The 16,868-nt window shown below is 40.1% G+C and overlaps 1 long non-coding RNA gene across 2 annotated transcripts in view; it reads right to left on the bottom strand.

Moving 5' to 3' along the window:
- Window positions 1-1,389: 1,389 nt before the first annotated feature.
- LOC149748602 (uncharacterized) overlaps window positions 1,390-16,868 on the bottom strand; it is a 19,565-nt gene continuing 4,086 nt past the window's right edge. For both annotated transcript variants that reach the window (XR_016394191.1, XR_016394190.1), the window contains exon 3: window positions 1,390-16,458. This is a non-coding gene — a long non-coding RNA (uncharacterized LOC149748602). The remainder of the gene's footprint in view (window positions 16,459-16,868) is intronic.

Raw genomic sequence — 16,868 nt, 5'->3', positions numbered from 1 at the left:
CATATATACAATGGAATACTACTCAGCCATGAAAAAGAATGAAATAATGCCATTTGCAGCAACATGGATACAACTAGAGATTATCATACTAAGTGAAGTAAGTCAGAAAGAGAAAGACAAATACCATATGATATCACTTATATGTGGAATCTAAAGTATGACACAAATGAACCTATCTGTGAAGCAGAAACAGACTCACAGACATAGAGAATAGACTTGTGGTTACCTAGGGGAAGGGGGATGGGGGAGGGATTGATTGGGAGTTTGAGGTTAGTAGATGCAAATTATTACATGTAGGATAGATGGAAAAAAAGGTCCTACTATATAGCTTAGGGAACTATGTTCAATGTCCTGGGATAAACCATAATGGAAAAGAATATAAAAAAGAATGTATGTATATATATATATATATAACTGAGTCACTTTGCTGTACAGCAGAAATTAACACAACGTTGTAAGTCAACTATACTTCAATTTTTTTAAAAGTAAATAAAAAATCATTGTTATTTTTATTGGATTGCATTCAATTTATAAATTAACTTAGGGAGACCTGACATTTTTATAATATTGAGTTATTTTACACAAGAACAAGAAATGTCTTTCCATTTGTTCAAGGCTACTTTTGTTTTGCTAAAGTTTTCCTCATGTAGATGTTTTTAGATTTATTATATTTATTCCTAAGTAATTTATCTTCTCTGTTGTCACATAGATGGGGTTTTCTCTATTATAGACTCTTACCGGTCATTGTTTGTATAGTTGAAGGCTGTTGATTTCTATATGATAATTTTACAGCCTGCTACTTTATTGAAATGTTAGGGTTTTTTTTGTTTTTTTGTTTTTGCGGTACGCGGGCCTCTCACTGTTGTGGCCCCTCCCGTTGCGGAGCACAGGCTCCGGACGCGCAGACCCAGCGACCATGGCTCACGGGCCCAGCCACTCCGCGGCCTGTGGGATCCTTCCGGACCGGGGCAAGAACCCATGTCCCCTGCATCGGCAGGTGGAGTCTCAACCTCTGCACCACCAGGGAAGCCCGAAATGTTAGTTTCATCATTGATTCCCTAGAGTTTTCTGTGTACATTAATATCATTTGCAAAATAGAGATAGTTTTACTTTTCTTTTCCAAATCTCATGCCTGTAATTGATTCTCTTGTGTAATTGGCTAATACCTCTAGTATAATGTTGAATAGTAGTGGAGACAGTGGGCAAACTTACCTTGTTCCTGATCTTACTGGAAAGTTCTATTTCCCCATTAAATGAAATGCTGGCTTTAAGTACAAAGGTGTGTGTGTGTGTGTGTGTGTGTGTGTGCGTGTGCGTGTGTGTGTACATGTGCACATGTGTGTATTCACATGTTAAAAAATATCCATCAATTTCTATTTTCTTGAGTGTTTTTAACAGGAATCAGTAATGATTTTTGCCAAAGGCTTTTCAGCATCTGTGGAAATAAAGAGATTTTTCTCCTTAAACCTATACATAGAGTGTGTTAGTTAATTTATTAATATTTAATCAACCTTGTATTCCTGAATAAATCCCACTTGGATATGTTGTATCATTTTTATAGTGTGGTGTTGGATTCTGTTCATTAGTATTTTATGTAGACTGTTTTCATGAATATTCATGAGTGATATTTGTAATTTTCTTTTTCTTTATCAGGTTTTTGTATTATTTCTCTTTTATAAGAAGAGTTAAGAAGTTTTCCTTCATTTTCAAAGCTCTGGAAAAAGTTGTGAAGAACTATGACTATCTGGTCTTTGAAATCTTCAAAGAAATTTTGGTGAAACCTTAGGCCTTTGTCCTTTTTTATATGGAAATTCCTTGATAAGCTTCTCTATTTCTTCTACGGAAATTAGTCTGTTTAAACTGGCTGTCTCTAATGGGGTCAATTTTGATGAACTGTATTTTATTTTTTTTAATTTATTTTATTGAAGTATATTTGATTTACAATGTTGTGTTAATTTCTGCTGTACAGCAAAGTGATTCAGTTACACACAAACACACATATATATGCATTCTTTTTCATATTCTTTTCCATGATGGTTTATCACAGGATATTGAATATAGTTCCCTGTACTATACAGTAGGACCTTGCTGTTTATCCATTCTGTACATAATAGTTTGCATCTGCTAATCCCAAACTCCCAGTCCATCCCTCCCTCACCCCAGGCCCTTGGCAACCACAAGTCTGTTCTCGATGTCTGAGAGTCTGTTTCTGTTTCGTAGATAAGTTGCTTTGTGTCATATTTTAGATTTCACATATAAGAGATATCGTGTGATATTTGTCTTTCTCTTTCTGACTTACTTCACTTAGTATGATAATCTCTATGCATCCGTGTTGTTGCAAATGGCATTATTTCATTCTTTTTTAAGGCTGAGTAATATTCTATTGTATATATGTACCACATCTTCTTTATCTATTCATCTGTTGATAGACATTTAGGTTGCTTCTGTCTCTTGGCTATTGTGAATAGTGCTGCTATGAACATTGGGGTGCCTGTATCTTTTCAAATTATAGTCTTGTCCAGATATATGCCCGGGAGTGGGATTGCTGGATCGTATGAAAGTTCTACTTTTAGTTTTTTAGGGAACTTACATACTGTTTTCCATAGTGGCTGCACCAATTTACATTCTCACCAACAATGTAGGAGGGTTCCCTTTTCTCCACACCCTCCCCCGCATTTGTTATTTCTAGATTTTTTTTTTGCGGTACACGGGCCTCTCACTGCCGTGGCCTCAGGCTCCGGACGCGCAGGCCCAGCGGCCATGGCCCACGGGCCCAGCTGCTCCGCGGCACATGGGATCCTCCCGGACCGGGGCAGGAACCCGCGTCCCATGCATCGGCAGGCGGACCCCCAACCACTGTGCCACCAGGGAAGCCCCCCAACCAGAGATTGAACCCATGCCCTTGGCAGTGACAACATGGAGTCTTAACCACTGGACCGCTAGGCATTTCCCAAAGAAATAGGATTTTGATTTACTACTCAGAGCTATTGTTTTTTGATTCCTCAGCTCATTAATTTCTGCTTTCATTTTTATTATTTCCTTTCTCCTTTCTTAGCTTTTTGAGCTGAGAACTGAAATTCTTTCATTTTTATTGACAAAAATGTTTAAGCTACAAATTTTCCTCTGATCACGCTTTAGCTAAATTCTACAGATTATGATATGTAGTTTTCATTATCAATTTTTAAAATAAATATTGTTATTTTGGTTTGTATTTTTCCTTTTGCTCAAGGAGTTTTATAGGAGGCTATTTAATTTCCATGTGGAAGGGCCTTTTGAAAAATTATTGTTAATAATTTCTTGTTCTTTGTTCCAGTACCATTTGTTGAAAGACTTTCTCCATTGCATTGCCTTTGTTCCTCTGTTAAAGATCAATGACTGTATTTGTGTCGATCTATTTATAGGCTCTCTATTCTGTTCCATTAAAATACTTGTCTCTTCTCTTGCCAATACCACACTATCTTGACTATAGTAGCTTTATATAAGTCCTGAAGTTGGATAGCGTCACTCCTCCGACTTTGTCCTTCAATATTTCATTGGCCATTCTGGGTCTATTGCCTCTCCATAAAACTTTAGAATCAGTTTGTCAATAGCCGCAAAATAACTTGTTGGGTTTTTGATTGAAATTGTATTGAATCTAGAGATCAACTTGGGAAGATCTGGAATATTGGCAATATTAGGTCTTCCTATCTATGTAATGGATTATCTCTCCATTTATGTAGATCTTCTTTGATTTCTTTTATCAGAATTTTGTAGTTTTCCTCATGTAGATCTTGTACATATTTTATTAGATGCATACCTCATATTTCATTTTGAGGAATGCTAAAGTAAATGTCGTTGTGTTTTAAATTTCAAATTCCAATTGTTCATTACTAGTGTATAAGAAAACAATTGACTTTTATATATTAACCTCGTATCCTTCAACCTTACTATAATCACTTATTCATTCCAGGACTTTTTTTGTTGATCCTTTGGGATTTTCCACATGGGCAATCATGTCATCTACAAACAAAGAAAGTTTTATTTCTTTTTTCCCAATCTGTGTATCTTTTATCCAGCCCCCTCCTGTATTTTTTACCTTATTGCATTAGCTAGGACTCCCAGTATGATGTTGAGCAGGAGTGGTGAGAGTGGACATCCTTCCCTTATTCTTGTTCTTAGCAGGAAAGCACCTATTTTCTCATTATGTATGATGTTAGCTGTAGGTTTTTTGGTAGATGTTCTTTATCCAGTTGAGGAAGTTCCCCTCTATTCCAGTTTGTTGAGATTTTATCGTGACTGGGTACTGGAGTTTGTCAAATGCTTTTTATGCATCTGTTGATGTGATCATATGATTTTTCTTCTTTAGTCTGTTACCCTAATTGATTTTCAAATATTGAACTAGCTTTGCCTACCTGGAATCATTCCCACTTGATTGTGGTAATTCTTTTTATACCTTGTTGGATTCAATTTGCTAATATTTTGTTAAGAGTTCTTGCATTCATGTTCATGAGAGATATTTAAAAATATCTTTAGTTTTCCTTTCTTGCAATGACTTTTTCTGGTTTTGATAATAAGATAATGCTGGCCTCATAGAATGAATTAAGAAGTATTCCCTCTGGTTTTCTTTTTTGGAAGAGATTGTAAATAATTGGTATTATAATTTCTTCCTTAATGTTTGGTAGAACACACCAGTGAACCTATCATGGCCTGGTGCTTTCTGTTTTGGAAGGTTATTAATTATTGATTTTAATTATTTTTAAAAAATTAATTAATTACTTTTTGGCTGCATTGGGTCTTTGTTGCTGCACTTGGGCTTTTCCTAGTTGTGGCAAGCGGGGACTGCTCTTCGTTGAGGTGTGCGGGCTTCTCATTGCAGTGGATTCTCTTGTTGCAGAGCACAGGCTCTAGGTTCGAGGGCTTCGGTAGTTGTGGCATGTGGACTCAGGAGTTGTGGCTCGCGGGCTCTAGAGCACAGGCTCAGTAGTTGTGGCACACAGGCTTAGTTGCTCCGTGGCATGTGGGATCTTCCCGGACCAGGGCTCAAACCCCTGTCCCCTGAATTGGCAGGCGGGTTCTTAACCACTGTGCCACCAGGGAAGTCCCTGATTCTAATTCTTTGATATAGGCCTCTTTAAATTGTCTGTTTTTCCTTGTGTGAGTTTTGGTAGATTGTGTCTTTCAATGAATTGGTCCATTTCATCCTGGTTATCAAACTTATGGGCATAGATTTATTCATAATACTCCTTTTTAATCTTTTTGATGTCCATGGCTCCTCTTTTATTTCTGATGTTAGTAAGATCTGTCTTCTTTCTGCTTATTAGTTAACATGGCTAGAGGTTTATCATTTTTATTGATCTTTTCAAAAAATCAGCTCTTGATTTTATTCATTTTATCTTTTGATTTCCTGTTTTCAATTGCATTGATTTCTGCTCTGGTTTTTATTATTTCTTTTCTTCTGCTTCCCTTGGATTTAATGTGCTCTTGTTTTCTAATTTCCTAAGGTGGAAACTAGATTATCTATTTTAAATCTTCTTTCTTTTCTAATATATGAATTCAATGCTATACATTTCCCATTAAGCACCACTTTCATTACATCCCACAAATTTTGATAAGTTGTATTTTTATTTTCACTTAGTTTGAAATGTTTTAAAATTTATCTTGAGACTTCTTTGATTCATGAATTATTTAGAAGTGTTTTGTTTAATCTCCAATTATCTTAGGGTTTTCTAGATATTTTTCTGTTAATGATTTCTAATTTAATTCTGTTGTGGTCTGATAGCATATTTCTATTCTTTTAAATTTGTTAAGGTGTATTTTACTGCCAAGAATGTGGTCTATCCATATATACACTAATATGTATAAAATAGATAACTAATAAGAACGTGCTGTATAAAAATTTTTTTTTAATTCCACTTTGCTTGTTGTTATGGTTGAAAATAATACTGGAAATTTCACTGTGTGTAGTCAGGGGGAAAAAAAGAATGTGGTCTATCTTGGTGAGCGTTCTGTGTGAGCTTGAGAAAAATGTGTATTCTGTTGTTCAATGAAATCATAGATAGATGTCAATTAGATCCAGTTTGATTGATGGTACTGTTCATTTTAACTATATAATACTGATTTTCTGGCTGCTGGATCTGTCAATTCCTGATAAAAGGGTGTTGAAAGCTCCAACTATGATAATCAATTCATCTATTTCTCCTTGCATTTCTGTCAGTTTTTTCCTCACGTGTTTTGACACTGTTGTTAGGCACAGACACAGTAAGTATCATTTTGTCTTCTTAGAGAATGACATCTTTATTATTACCTAATGCCCCTCTCTATTCCTAATAATTTTTCCTTATTCTGAAGTCCATTTTGTCTGAAATTAATATAACTACTCCAGCTTTTTTAAAAAGTGTAAGCATGGTGTATCTTTCTCCATCTCTTTTTTCCAATATATCTATATTTAAAGTGAGTTTCTTGGAGAAAACATACAGTTGGGTCTTGTTTTTTTATTCACTTTGACAGTTTCTGTCTTCTAAGTGTTATATTTAGACCATTGATTATATATATTTTTATGTTGTAGTTATTCAATTGTTTTTTTTTCTTTCGTTTTTTTAACATCTTTATTGGAGTATAATTGCTTTACAATGGTGTGTATAGCAAAGTGAATCAACTATACATATACATATATCCCCATAACTTCCTTCTTGCGTCTGCCTCCCTCCCACCCTCCTTATCCCACCCCTCTAGGTGTAGACCATTGATATTTAAAGTGATTATTGATATGGTTGGATTGATATCTTACCATATTTGTTTACTGTTTTTTATTCCTTGCCCTTATTCTTTGTTTCTCTTGTTTTTCACTCTTTTTCTGCCTTTTCTGGTTTTAATTGAACATTTTATAGAATTTTATTTTCTCTCCTCTCAGCATATCAATAATACTTCTTTGTTTGCTTTTTTAAGTGATTGCAATATTCATTTACAACTAATTCAAGTCTTTTTTCAAATAACAGTATACCAATTCACAGGTCATGCAAGTACCTTATAACCAAGTATTCCTAAATCTTCCCTTCTGTCCCTTATAACATTGCTGTCATTTGTTTCACTGATCCATAATCTATCATCACTGGATACTTTGTTGCTATTTAAAAAAAACAAAACTGTTATCTATTAGGTCAATTAATAATAATAAAAATAAAAGACTTTATCTTCATTTATTCTTTCTCTCAGCTTTTCCTTTCTTTATATAGATCCAAATTTTTGACCTACATTATTTTCTTTCTTTCTGAAGAATTTTGTGTAACATTTCTTGCAAAATAGGTCAAATGGTGACAAATTTCCTCATTTTTATTTGTTTAGAAAGTTTTTATTTCTCCTTCACTTTTTTTTTTTTTTTTTTGGCCACATTGTGTAACATGCAGGATCTTAATTTCCTGACTAGGGATCGAAACTGTGCCCCTGCAGTGGAAGCACAGAGTCTTAACCACTGGACCACCACGGAAATCCCTTTCTTTCACTTTTTAAGGATAATTTTTCTGGGTACAGAATTTTAGGTTGGTGGGGTTTTCCCCAACACCTTAAAATATTTTACACCACCCCTTTTTGCTTGTATGTTTTCTGAAGAGAAGTCTGATGTAATTATTATACTTGATCCTCAATAGGTAAGGTATGTTTTTCCTTTGGCTTCCTTCAAGCTTTTCTGTTTGTCTTTGATTTCCTGCAGTTCAAATATGGTATGTCTAGGTATTGGATTTTTTTTTTTTTTTTTTTTTGGTGTTTATACTGCTTGGTATTTTCTGAGCTTTTGGATGAGTAGTTTGGTGTCTGTCATTACTTTTGGAAAGTTCTGTCATTATTACTTCAAATATTTATTTTGTTCCTTTCTTCTTTTTTTGGTATCACTATTATACATATGTAATACCCATTGTTCTTGGGTATTCTGTTGTCTTTTTCATTCTTATTTCTCTTTGTATTTCAATCTTAGAAATTTCTGTTGTCGTTTCCTCAAGTTCACTGATTCTTTCCTGGGTTGTGTCCAGTCTATTGATAAGCCTGTCAAAGGCATTCTTCATTTCTTTATAGTGTGTTTTGTATTTCTAGCATTTCCTTTCAGTTCTTTCTTAGTGTTTCCACCTCTCTGCTTACATTGTCCACCTATTCTTTCATGTTGTCTACTTTTTTCACTTATCATATTAATCATAGTTATTTTAAATTCATAGTCTGATAATACCCACATCTCTGCCATGTCTGAGTCTGGTTCTGATGCTTGCTCTGTCTCTTCAAAGTGCTGCTTTTTAGGATGCCTTGTAATTTTTTGTTGAAAACCTAACATGATACACTGGGTAAGAGGAACTGAGGTAAATAGGCCATCAGTGTGAGGCTTCATTTTTATCTGGCCAAGATTTAGGCTGTGTTTACTATTTTTTTTTTTTTTTTTTTTTAGTGGTACGTGGGCCTCTCACTGTTGCGGCCTCTACCATTGCAGAGCACAGGCTCCGGATGCGCAGGCTCAGCGGCCATGGCTCATGGGCCCAGCCGCTCTGCGGCACGTGGGATCTTCCCGGACCAGGGCACGAACCCGTGTCCCCTGCATCGGCAGGCGGACTCTCAACCACTGCGCCACCAGGGAAGCCCTGTGTTTACTATTTTTGTAGCTGTAAGTGTCAGAGGCTAAATTTCCCCTGGTTTTGTTGGGTTTGTCTCCTTTATCATACAGGAAACCTATCCATGTGCTGGTAAGATTTGGGGAAGGGGATTCTCTAATCTTATGATTAGGTCTAGTCTTTTAGTGAGACCACACCCCTGTTCTGTGACCTTCTGAAGTGCTTCTCAGCTTTCCCCCCACTTATATAGCACAGGAAGCCCAGAGTGGGGCTGCAGTTGGGTATTTCCTTTCCTTGAGCTTGGCTAGGCTCTAGTAAAACCTCAGTCAGGCTCTGGTAAAATAGTTTCTCTTGAAAGCCTTGTTAAGAACAGAGTCATTTGGTGTATTTTCTCTCCCCCTTCTGGCAGTATGGGGGGATTTTTCTCTGATCTTCATTGAAAGAACCTGGTAGAGCTCCTGGAGGTGAAACTCAGGAAAGTGTGGGTCCTCCCTAAGGCTGAAACCCCTGGTATTTTTACAAGCTCTTCCAGATCGAGCCTCCAACAATTCATCAATCACGGTTCAAGTTTCCCTGGTACTGGTTCCCACAGAGGTTGTGCTCTTGGGCTTCATCTTTGGTAAGCTGTGATTCACTGTGTCCATCTGTTGGTTTCACCAATTTATGGGACAGCAGTTTGCCTGTGACCTCAGTCCTCTGCTGGATCTAAGAAAAAAATTTTTTTCAGTTTGTTAAGCTTTTCTATTGTTGTTAGTATGGGAGCAATGACTTCTGAGCTCCTTACCTGCCAGATTGGAAACTGGAAATCTGGGTTGTCATTTCACATTCTTTTTTTTTTTTTAATTTAATTAATTAAATTTATTTACTTTTAAAAATTAATTTTTATTGGAGTATGGTTGCTTTTCATTTCACATTCTTGATAGTGTCCTTTGAAACATGAAAGTTTTTAATTCTGATGAACTACAACTTACTTTTTCTTTTGTTGTTTGTGCTTTGGTGTCCTGTCTAAGAAACCATTGCCCAATCCAAGACCATGAACATTTACCCCTTATGTTTCCTTCTAGGCATTTTATAGTTTGGCTTTACATTTTAGATGTTTGGCCTATTTTGAGTTGTTTTTTGAAGTAGGAGTGTAACATTCTTTTGCACGTGGATATCCAGTTGTCTGAGCGCTACTTGTTGAAAAGACTGTTTGTTCCCCATTTAACTGTATTGGCACTCTTATAAAAAAAAGCAAATTTACTCTAGATGTATGGGTTTGTTTCTGGACTCTAAATTCCGTTCCATTAATGTAGATGTCTATTATTATTCCAGTAACACATCATCTTGATTACATAGTAATCCTGATTATGTAAGTTTTGAAATGAGGAAGTATGAGTCCCCCAACTTTGTTCTTCTTTTCAAGATTGTTTTGGCTATTCTTGCATTTCCACACAAAGTTTAGCTTTAGCTTATCAATATCAGCAAAAGATGGCCACTGAGATTTTGATAGGGACTACATTGAATCAGTAGATTAATTTGGGGATTATTGTTATCTTAACAATATTGTCTTTCCAAATCACATATATGGATGTTTTTCCATTTATTTAAGTCTTCTAAAATATCGTTCAACAACGTTTTACAGTTTTCAGTGTCCAAGTCTTGTACTTCTTTTGTTAAATTTATTCTTAAGTATTTTATTCTTTATGATGCTATTATAAGTAGAATTGTTTTCTTAATTTCATTTTTGGATATTTCATTGCTTTTATGTAGAAATACAACCATTTTGTATACTGACCTTGTGCCCTGCAATTTTGCTGAACTCATTTACTAGCTCAAATAGTTGTTTGTGTATGTGTGAATTTCTTAACTTTTCTATTATATATAAGATCATGTCATTTGCAAGCAGAGATAGCGTTACTTCTTTCTTTCCAGTGTGGATGCCTTTTTATTTCTTTTTCTTGTCTAATTGCCCTGGCTAGAACCTCCAGTGCAGTGTTGAATAGAGGTGGCAAGAGCAGACATCCTTGTCTTATTTTTGATTAGGGAGAAAGCTTTAGTCTTTCTTCATTAAATATGAAATCATTTTTTAATGGATGCCTTTTACCAGGCACCTGATTATTATCATCTCCATTTTTCAGATGAGGAAACTGGGGCTTAGAGAGGTTGACTAAGTTGTCAGATCACATAGCTGGTAACTAGAAGACTCAGGATTTGAACCTGTTTGGTTGTCTCCAAAGGCTTTTTCTTGGTAGTTCCCCCTCTGCCTGGGAGTAGCCAGCAAGGGGAGAGAGCTCTGGAAAAGAAGGGGAGCAGTGAGGGCTCGGTGGGTAGAAGATTGAACTTTCTCCACACTACCACTGACCATTCCAATACCATGTCCACCTCCCACCCTGAGACAGTGGCACATTCGGTGTGTGGCCTGTCTCTCTGCTTTTTCATCAGCAGCCATTGCTGAACAATGGCAACATTCTCTGCCATCTGAGGTAGGTCCTGCCACTGTCTCTGCCTCTTCTCCAGAGGGCTGGGGAGTCCAAGGTAAAGCGTTTGCTAGGAAATTAATATGTTGGGTGCAAAGAAATGCAGTACTGTTTCTTCTCCAGCCACACAATATTGCTTCACGAAATGCTAGGGCATTTTTCAGAGACCATTTACTCCCCAGGCTTTGCCCTCAGGTTATGGAACCTCTGGGGCAGTTTCTTCATTTATAAAATAGGGATTTTTATGAGAATTAATTGAGACACTGTGTAAAGAGTTCTGTATAATGCCTGACATGTAATAAAGGCTCAATAAATGGTAATTATTATTATTTTAACACTTTTCCTTCCACAGTTCAAAGGAGAACAGTTTAATTTTCAGTAAGCTGTTGCATGCTGAATACTGGTCAGTGTGCATTTCAGTGCCTACATTCCTCTTACTTTGGGCCCTACTCTGAATGCTGAGAGGATTTTCATGGACAGTGGGAACCTAAACAGTTCTTCCCATTGGCCTAACAAGGCCTCCATGGAGCTAGGGTGACTTTATGGAAAAATACCAATTCTTATTCTAGGGGGAGGACTGTGGATCTTTAAAAAGGATGGTAAGTAAAATGCCAACAAAGCAATGGTGGGAACCGCAGGCCTGAGCCCCAGAGGATAACTGAGTTGAGAGTCAGCCGGAATGTCTGCTTCTCCTCCTGTTTCCATCAGGCACTCCTGTCCCGGGAGCTCCAACACATGGAAGACTCTGAGGTCTCCTGGTCACTGCTTGGCTCCTCTGGAAGCCCTGTCCATGGGCACGTGGGGAGGGAAGGGCAGGGATGGTGGGATGCTGCCTCCTACACCAGACACCGGGCACTCCTACGCCCTTGCCCGGATGTCAGTCAGCCTTTGTACGCTCTCTGCAGGTCAGGAGGAAGCTCAGAGATGAGCTGTGCTGCCTGGAGTCCCTGGGCCATGCCACCTCCATTCTAAGACCTAGTGCAGTGTTGCATCGTGCTGTGTGGTGCTGAGCCCAGATTCACACCACACAGATCGGAGTTTGAAGCCAGATAAAACTCGGTTCTAGTCCCAGTTGTGTGACCTGGACAAGTAATATCTCCTCTCTGAGCCTCAGTTTTCTCATCTGAAGAGGAGGGGACAATAAAATGTTGTTGGAGACCTTATGGAATATGGTGGTGGATGATTGGAAAATGTTACCTTGTTCTTAATTGCTTAGCCTCACTGGGCCTCAACTTCCACGTCTGTAAAGTGGGGATCATAACTGTGCAACTGTAGACCCCACAGTAAAAGACAGAGCCCAATCTAATTATGTCACAGGCAGGATATGATGGTAGAAGACAAATGGAGAGTGGGATGGAAAAAGAGGAAATGTTCTGTGGGGTGAGGTGGCCAGATGGAACTTTGCTGAGGAATGAAACTTGCCATGGGGAGTGATTCTGAGACAACCTGGGACTTGGGACCCAGGACCCTTTGCTGCAGTGCTAGCATCTGGACAGACATCTTGAGCAACAGAATACAAAGAATCCATAAGGAACTAAAAATAACTGCATGCATGTGCAGTTGGGGCAAATTATGGACAACAAGGTACAAAAAGACCAAAAATCCCAACTGCAACTTCTGAGGATCCGGTCACAAAAGCAGGGAGTCAGGAGCAAAAGTAGGGTACTGCACGTGCCCGCTGCACACAACATCACCAAAGGGGTGGGCAAACCACCTAAGCTACCCCTCCCGCTGACCCCTGGACCCACCCCTACCCTCAGCCCATATAAGGAACCAGTTCACTCCCCACACCCCACACCCCCGGTCGGGGAGGGAGCGAGCAAGGGAACTTGTTGGGTTGTTCTCTCTTCCACCCCCTGCAGCAGGGGCCCCGGTAAAGCCTGGCCTGAATTTCTTGCCTGGCCTCTTATCAATTTCTATTTATTAAGGAGGCCAAGAACCCTGGTCGGTAACAATTTAACAGGCAGAGAGGAAGCCAGACACTGCCTGTGGGGTGAGGGATGGTGCAGAGAAGCCCAGAAGGAGGAATAGTGCTAGCAGAAGGAGAAGCCCTATTCTGGGATCTTCCAGCTGTACCTCGCTTCACTGGGAATCCATGTAGCCCACCGTGGGCTCTATGCTGACAAACCATTGACTAAGATGAGACAAGTGCATGATAAAATCAGTCCTAAAAAGGGCAAAAAAGTGTTGAGGGCATAAAAATGGACTGCAAAGCCAGCCTTCTTATTCCTATGTGCTCATTCACACAAAACCGTGTTCATGAATGTTTAGAGGGACTTTATTCATAATCGCCCAAAACTGGAAACAACTTAAGCATCCTTCATTGATCAGAGGATGAACAAGCTATCCCTATAATGGAATACTACTCAGAAATAAAAAGGAACAAACCACTGGTAAGGAAACAGCATGTAAATCCTAAATGCATTATGCTAAGGGGAAGAAGCCTGACTCAGAAGGCTGCCTTCTGTATGGTTCCACAGATAGGATATTTTGGAAAAGGGAGTAGCTGGAGTTGACTATAAAGGAGCATAAGGGAATTTTGGGGGGTGATGAAGTCATTTGATGTCCCCACTGTGGCAACAGTTACACAACTGCATGTGTTTGTCTAGACTCATAAAACTGTGCATCAAAAAGAGTCAATTTGAGGGCTTCCCTGGTGGCGCAGTGGTTGAGGGTCCGCCTGCCGATGCAGGGGACGCGGGTTCGTGCCCCGGTCCGGGAAGATCCCACATGCCGCGGAGCGGCTGGGCCTGTAAGCCATGGCCACTGAGCCTGCGTGTCCAGAGCCTGTGCTCCGCAACGGGAGAGGCCACAACAGTGAGAGGCCCGCGTACCACAAAAAAAAAAAAAAAAAAAGAGTCAATTTGAAATTATAGCTCAGTGGATAAAGCACGTGGGAACTGGTGTCCAGGTGGATGAGTGCACATTTTAGTCAACTTTTCCTGGTATTTCCCACAGCTTCTAGCCTAGTGATCTTCACACAGGAGGAGCTCAATAATCACAGATCACAACAAATTCATTGTAGCCTCATCAAATTCTGTGGTGGATGGAATACATCATATGATATTTCCAGACCTAACTATGATTGCTATCAGTGCATGTAAGGAAAGAGGCAGGGCAAGAAGGTGGAGAGAGCATGCGGCTGGGAGTCGAAACTAGAAATGTCCTGGGCCCTTGCCTGCCAGATGACTTTGGGCAAATCACTCCAGTAATCTCTAGGAATCAATCACTGATCTGTCTAGCCAAAGGGTTGTTGAACGGGTCAACTGGAAATAACATATGTTGCAAATTATAAAGTATTGTACACAAATCAGATATTCGTATTGTTATTGCTATTGTACTTTCAAACAGGGAATGTGAGTGTCAGGATTTAAGTGACCCGTCCAAGAAAAGAATCCTAAAGTGAAACCCCATCCTTGGCCACATCTTCTGCGCTTCTCAAGTTAAGGGAAGAGTTGATGCTCTTAAAACACAGTAGAAAGCAAGCCTTGAACGAGCTATTCTAGGCAATTTAGAAGCCAATAATATGAAGCTTGCAAGCTACTTAACTTATGTGAGCCTCTGTTTCCTGTTTGTTGTAGGGAATCCATTTGTTGGACAACAAAATGTTAATATACAAAGTACCTGCGTCCTGTGTGCCATGGCTCGTGTGAGGCATCAGGACCCATGCAGAGCAGAGAGGAACAAGTGTGCAGAGCCTTCAGGACTGAGGCAATGGCTAGGCCATCCTAGAGGATGACAGAAGGAAGCCCCGAGGCCTTGGTGGTCTCTACCACAGTCTTGTTCAGTGGACAGCGGGGTCACAGATTCATCTAACTGCTGGGAAGTAGTCTGGCTAATGTCAAAGTCATGTTTTACCATTGCAGGAAATGTTTCCATTTGATAAGCAGGTGGTGTAGAAGTGGTGATGGGACTTCTTTATTTTGCTGACTGAAACAGAAATTTGTTTGGACAGTTTTGAGTGTCACCATATGTATTAGCTCTGTCTTCGGCTTGGGGGAATCCAACCACGAGTGAGACACAATCCCAGCCCTCAAGAGGTTTATAGTCCTAGACTCAGGCTAGGGAGCTGTTATGTAAACAAGCAAGCCCTGTCGAGGGGTAGAGGGTTACAGGTCCATGAGGGACCCCGGGCAACCTGCTGATAATTTCATTTCCAATGTCTACAGGGAGAAAACAGGCTGGTAAGGTCAATTTAAATGTTTGATACATTGAGAGTTCGCTCTCTTATTGTAAATTCATCATTTAAGTTACTCAGAATTTAATCATATTGAAAGTTACCATTCCTGGCAATCAGGTATTCTCCTTCATGAGGCTCTGACAGAACAGAACCTCTGTGGGACTGAGGACCTCACCCTGAGCCATGATTAATTCACCAGGTAAACGCCACTTTGTAAAGGGGAAAAAAGTGCCAACTCACCTAGCTGAGAAGTTAGGGAGGGGATGATAGGTCCCTTCTGGGAAGCTGGGCTCCAGCGTCTCAAATGAGGGTGTCAGGTCTCTCCCGCCTTTGTCTGCAAAGCCCCAGTTGGGTGCCTCTGTGTGTGACAGCTGGCTCACAGGGGGTGACAGATTGCAGTCCCCAAAGAAGGCAGTGTCTGCACCGATTGCTCTAGCAAACTCCCTGGAGGGCTCTGACCACCCTGGAGTCAGGGACTCCCCCTGCAGCCAGCCCCATCCAAACTGAGGTAGGAGATAGATGGGCCCCTGGGCTGAGCAGCTGGGGAGCTTGTCAAACAGAGTAAATTGGAGCTCTATTTTCACTAAACACGCCAAGGACAAAGTTAATAGCAGGAGCTGAGCTCTGCTGGAGTAAAGAGCTAGGGGGACCACATCTATGACTCCTGAGGTCAAGGAGACCACCCCGACTGCACATGTGCAGGGAGGCTCCTCTGGGGTCAGAAGGGGAGGGAGCGCCATCCCACAGTAGGTGTTGTCAACCTCCCTGTAAGCCTCCACGCTGGAATCCATCTTGGCAAAAAGATGTGCACGCATATTGTGGGGAGGGCCCTAAAGACAGCACAGATGTGGGAAAAGAAGTGGGCTAATTATCCAGAAGAGAACAAAGACCAGGAAGAACTGCCCCACATTAGTGATTTAAATCACCTCTCTGGCAGGCTTCTCATTCGGGACACACACACTCTTCTCTGGGTGTGTATTTCTGCCTTGCTGTTGTCTTAAATAAACAAACCGTTTCTCTGTGTGCTCTGCCACATGTTGTGCTGTGTCTCCAATAATAAACTTTGTGCCCATTTTTGCAGTTTTTGCTTCCTTGAAACAGGATTCCTGCTTTTCATCCAGGCTACTCAGGTTCAGCCTCTGGGTAGGGAGATAAGATCCTGCTTCAAGACTGCTCACTGCTGTCTCTCCGAGAACAAAACCACTTGGACCAAGCACTTTCAAGCAGGGCAGCTTTGACACGGGGAGGGGTGGCTCTACAAAGGAAAGGAGAGTGAGTGAACACCACTCACCTCCTCCTGAGGCCTTCTGGAGACAAACAAGGAGCCTCCTGCCTGCCTTTCAGGAGGTACTACAAAGTCTCGTTCTGTGTTATCTATCTACAACAGTAGTATGTGAGAAATGGTGAAAGCCACGAAGCATGTGCCCTACTAACGCAACCAGCACTGGCCTACTCCCAATTCTCTTCACTTACACACAAAGCAGGTGCAGTGAAAGGAAACTCCAAAGCCGATTTGGATTCCAGTGTTAACTCCGGTCCTACTAAGTCAACGCTTTTCAGCAAGCCTCTGAAGCCTGTTTCCTCATATGAAATGAGGCTAATGTGCCCATGTCACAGGGTAGTTGTGAGAATGAGGTGGATTAAGGGGTGCAGAAGTGCCTAGAA

The sequence above is a fragment of the Delphinapterus leucas genome, chromosome 8, assembly GCF_059928025.1.
Source record: "Delphinapterus leucas isolate spDelLeu-1000000601 "Yukka" chromosome 8, BTC_Dleu_Yukka2, whole genome shotgun sequence".
Classification (NCBI taxonomy): Eukaryota; Metazoa; Chordata; class Mammalia; order Artiodactyla; family Monodontidae; genus Delphinapterus; species Delphinapterus leucas.
This window is presented reverse-complemented; position numbering and strand designations above follow the sequence as displayed.